Source organism: Capra hircus, unplaced genomic scaffold, assembly GCF_001704415.2.
Source record: "Capra hircus breed San Clemente unplaced genomic scaffold, ASM170441v1, whole genome shotgun sequence".
Taxonomy (NCBI): domain Eukaryota; kingdom Metazoa; phylum Chordata; class Mammalia; order Artiodactyla; family Bovidae; genus Capra; species Capra hircus.
In genome coordinates, this window is record NW_017204803.1 from 1 (window position 1) to 5,519 (window position 5,519).

The window sequence follows — 5,519 nt, forward strand, 5'->3', positions numbered from 1 at the left end:
GGGAAAAATGACTCCAAAGTATATATACTTATGAATCCATTTATAAAAAGTGTAGAAAAATCAGAACTAATTTTCAGTAGCTGAATCAGGAAGGGGGGGGTGTTCTGAGGAATTTAACTAGAAAGAAGCACAGGGAGATTTCTGGGGTGATGACAATGTTCTATGTCTTATTTTGGGTGGTATATAGATGGCTACATAGTCCCAGTCAACTATCAAAACTCATCAAGCTGAACATTTTAGACTATGTTTCATTCTATGTAAATTATACCCTAATAACAAAATCAGGCACTCAAGATTAGTTTTTGTGTTTTAATAATAAAGACCAAAGTTTGATGTTATAGCCAAAAGAATGGTGTCAACTAAGGATCAGATATTTTCCAAATACTCACAGCACTAAGTAAGTGGTGTATTCTACTGGGGATATTACTCAATTTTGTACTGTGTAGTGAAATAGGAAATTCACAGAAAAGTAATTGTGAAACTTAATAGAAAATCAAATAAGCATGTAGACAGTATGGGTATGAAATTCTAGCAGAGCAGACTGGTTCATTCTGTATATAAAACCCTAAAATGATTGTAGACATTGTATGGATGCATATATTATCATATTAGTTCAGTTCAGTTTAGTCATTCAGTCGTGTCTGACTCTTTTGAGACCCCAAGGACTGCAGCACGCCAGGCCTCCCTGTTCATCACCAACACCCGAAGTTTACTCAAACTCATGTCCATTGAGTTGAGTCAGTGATGCCATCCAACCATCTCATCCTCTGTTGTCCCCTTCTCCTCTCACCTTTAACCTTTCCCAGCATCAGTTCTTTTTCAATGAGTCAGTTCTTCGCATCAGGGGGCCAAAGTATTGGAGTTTCAGCTTCAGCATCAGTCCCTCCAATGAATATTCAGGACTGATTTCCTTTAGGATGGACTGGTTGGATCTTCTTGAAGTCCAAGGAACTCTCAAGAGTCTTCTCCAACACCACATTTCAAAAGCATCAGTTCTTCAGTGCTCAGCTTTCTTTACAGTCTAACTCTCACATCCATACATGACTACTGGAAAAACCTTAGCCTTGACTAGATGTACCTTTGTTGGCAAAGTAATGTCTCTGCTTTTTAATATGCTATCTAGGTTGGTCATAACTTTTCTTCCAAGGAGAAAATGTCTTTAAATTTCATGGCTGCACTCACCATCTGCAGTGATTTTGGAGCCAAAAAATAAAGTCTATCACTGTTTCCACTGTTTCCCATCTATTTGCCATGGAGAGATGGGACCAGATGCTGTGATCTTAGTTTTCTGAATGTTGAGTTTTAAGTCAACTTTTTCATTCTCTTCTTTCACTTCCATCAAGAGGTTCTTTAATTCTTCTTCACTTTCTGCCATAAGGGTGGTGTCATCTGCATATCTGAGGTTATTGATATTTCTCCTGGCAATCTTGATTCTAGCTTGTGCTTCATCTAGCCCAGTGTTTCACATGATGCATTCTTCATATAAGTTAAATCAGCAGGGGTGACAATATACAGCATTGATGCACTCCTTTCCCAATTTGTAACCAGTCTGTTGTTCCATGTCTGGTTCTAGCTGTTGCTTCTTGAGCTGCATACAGATTTCTCAGGAGGCAGGTCAGGTGGTCTGGTATTCCCATCTCTTTCAGAATTTTTCAGTTTATTGTGATCCACACAGTCAAAGGCTTTGGCATAGTCAATACAGCAGAAATAGATGTTTTTCTTGAACTCTCTTGATTTTTTGATGATCCAACAGATGTTGGCAATTTGATCTCTGCTTCCTCTGCATTTTTTAATTCACCTTGAACATCTGGAAGTTCATGGCTTATGTACTGTTGAAGCCTGGCTTGGAGAATTTTGAGCATTACTTTACTAGTGTGTGAGATGAGCACAATTGTGCAGTAGTTTGAGCATTCTTTAGCTTTGCCTTTCTTTGGATTGGAATGAAAACTGAGCTCTTTCAGTCCTGGGGCCACTGCTGAGTTTTCCAAATTTGCTGGCATATTGAGTGCAACATTTTCACAGCATCATCTTCAGAATTTGAAATAGCTCAACTGGAATTCCATCACCTGCACTAGCTTTGTTTGTAGTGATGCTTCCTAAGGCCCACTTGTCTTGACATTCCAGGATGTCTGGCTCTTGGTGAGTGGTCATATGACCATGATCATCTGGGTCATGAAGATCTTTTCTGTATAGTTCTTCTGTGTATTCTTTTCACCTCTTCTTAATATCCTCTGTTTCTCTTAGGTCCACACCTAAGAGCTCAATGTCCTTACCTAAGGTCCATACCTCAGGGCTCAATGTCCTTTATTGAACCCATGTTTGCCTGAAATTTTCCCTTGGTAACTCTAATTTTCTTTAAGAGATCTCTAGTCTTTCCCATTCTATTGCTTTCCTCTATTTCTTTGCATTGATCACTGAGGAAGGCTTTCTTATCTCTCCTTGCTATTCTTTGAAACTCTGCATTCAGATGCTTGTATCTTTCCTTTTCTCCTTTGCTTTTCACTTCTCTTCTTTTCACAGCTATTTGTAAGCCCTCCTCAGACAGCCATTTTGCTTTTTCACATTTCTTTTTCTTGGGGATGGTCTTGATCCCTGTCTCCTGTACAATGTCACGAACCTTCTTCCACAGTTCTTCAGGCATTCTGTCTATCATATCTAATCCCTTGAATCTATTTGTCACTTCCACTGTATAATCATAAGGGATTTGATGAAGATCATATCTGATTGGTCTAATGATGCTCCTTACTTTCTTAAATTTAAGTCTGAACTTGCCACTAAGGAGTTCATGATCTGAGCCACAGTCAGTTCCCAGTCTTGTTTTTGCTGACTGTATAGAGCTTCTCCATATTTGGCTGCAAAGAATATAATCAATCTGATTTTGGTATTGACCATCTGGTGATGTCCATTTGTAGAGTCTTTTCTTGTGCTGTTGGAAGAGGGTGTTTGGTATAGCCAGTGCATTTTGTTGGCAAAACTCTGTTAGCCTTGCCCTGCTTCATTCTGTACTCCAAGGCCAAATTTGCCTATAACACAACTGAGTGAATGCTTGCCCCAAATGTCAGTAGCGCCACCCTGGTGTGGATCAAAATTTAAAGAGATGCAAACACTTCACTGTAATTTGTACAGTCTTTGTGGCTGACAATAAAAATCCACTTGCATATTTTGCTATATTATAAAGGGAAAAATACAGAGCTTAACTCTGTTACTTACATTTCTGAGCAGTTGTTTTATAACATTGCTCTTCTATCTTTAAGTGCTTACCTAGAACTAATCAGGAAGAACACTTTAAGGGGTCTCCTTAGTGCCTTCAAGTTGGTCTTGACTTAACTGGTCTTTTTCTCCACAAGTCAAAGGCCAGAACCACCAACCTTATCTTGTTATGTTAGTCTTTCAGTCATGTCTGACTCTTTGTGGCCCCTTGGATTCTAGCCTGCCAGGCTCTGCCATCCATGGGATTTTCCAGGAAAGAATACTGGAGTGGGTTGCCATTTCCTTCTCCAGGCAATCTTCCTGACTCAGGGATCAAACCCTGGTTACCCACATTGCAGGCAGACTCCTTACCATCTGAGCTACCAGGGAAGCCCTCTATTTTTATGTTAGTCTCTCAGCCATGTCTTGACATAGCCGGTCTTTATTTTTCTCAGCCAGCCAAAGGTCAGAATCACCAACGTCATTACCTAGTTCTAAAGAAAAAGGAAAACCTTCAACCACATTCTGAAAATATTGAAGCAATTATGATTCAAATTCCTAATTTCACTGCCATTAGACCTGTAAATGAAACTATATCATAATTCTTTATTTGAGTATTTTTCTGGGAGATGTAGGGTAACACCACTCTGCCTATAAGACCAGTAACATACGTCCATTGTTTGGGATGATAGATCTAAGTTAGCATTTCCATCAGGTTTCATTGTTCTGAAAACAAAACAACAACAAAAACCAATTCAACCACTTCACAGAAAATTAAGCAGTGTTTAATAAAAAAAATAAAGGAATAGGTTATTAACACTTCAGAACAAAACACAATTAAGGCTGCTTGCCAGTATCATTTATTACTTTTAAAAGAAAAATTTTTGAAAAACTCATTTTATTGGAACTTCACTAATTAGAAAACTAATTTGCAAAGACACTTTTCAGTTCAAAGATACAGTGCATAGGCAAGGCTGCACATTTAGAGTGCCCTGGATTTTTTTTTCAGAGTCTATAATCAACTTTATTTTAATATGATCTAAACACATATCATTTAGAAAATACCAAGAAAAATTTATGTACAAGAGTTGATGCTATCGCATTTGGACAAAGCTGGCAAGTTCCTGCTATGAGCATATACCAGGAGATACCGCTGAGGAAACCTAATACATTGGAGTAGATGTTGTGGCATTTGGCCCACAGTTTGATAGCCCTCAGGGTTAACCTGAAGTTGTCAATGTTTGATACTAGATGTAAAACATCTCATAAAACCATTTCATTGATTTGCAACAAAATCAAAACCCTGCAATCATTAAGACTTCTTATACATATCTAAATTTTTAAGCAGACTGTCATGTTTTAAGTCCAAGTTTCCTGGAATAGTCTGCATTGCTAATCTTGCAAACAAAATATCAATCTCTATCCCATCAAACAGTTTGATAACTGGTACAAAATGCCTCTTCAACAGCTCTTAAATCTTTTACTTCTCCCTGTAATTTCAACGTATCATAGAATGAGGTGAAAAAGTCACTTCAATCAACATGTCTTGTTGCAACACACATGCATCAATATTGGCAGGTTTTGTATGTACTCCTAATCTGTAAGGTCCAGATGTAAACATTTTCCCATCAGCAAGTTCTATTACAGATTGTGGAACATTCTTGCTTTCACTGATTTCTCATATCCAGTCTTTTACCAGGTTAATTCTCCCAAAATTAAAATCCTGCACTGAAGTTCCTCTATCTCCTCAAAAATCCAAAGGCTTCAGAGTCTCCACTAGTTTCTGTGTAAGCAGGCAGTTAGTCTCCTTGGGGGCTGCTAAGCTGAAGGGAGAGGTAATGCCATAGTGCTTCTGTGGCGGGTGTGTTTGCTGCGATCCCTGCTTTGTATTGGGATTTTTTAAAAAATTTTCAAGTTTCTATACAGGTGATACTACTCATTCACTTGTAGCCTCAGTCTTACCAGTTACTGCTACATAATACATGAACTGTGAACTTCCAGACGTTCAAGCTGGTTTTAGAAAAGGCAGAGGAACCAGAGATCAAATTGGCCAACATCTGCTGGATCATCGAAAAAGCAAGAGAGTTCAAAAAAAACATCTATTTCTGCTTTATTGACTATGCCAAAGCCTTTGACTGTGTGGATCACAATAAACTGTGGAAAATTCTGAAAGAGATGGGAATACCAGACCACCTGACCTGCCTCTTGAGAAACCTATATGCAGGTCAGTAAGCAACAGTTAGAGCTGGACATGGAACAACAGACTGGTTCCCAAATAGACCACAAGCGAGTATGTCCAAGGCTGTATGATTGTCACCCTTGTCCTCTTA

General features: G+C 38.6%; 1 pseudogene; it reads right to left on the minus strand.

Moving 5' to 3' along the window:
• Positions 1–4,239: 4,239 nt before the first annotated feature.
• On the minus strand, positions 4,240–5,068 carry LOC102188683 (annotated as a pseudogene).
• Between the last annotated feature and the right edge of the window lie 451 nt (positions 5,069–5,519).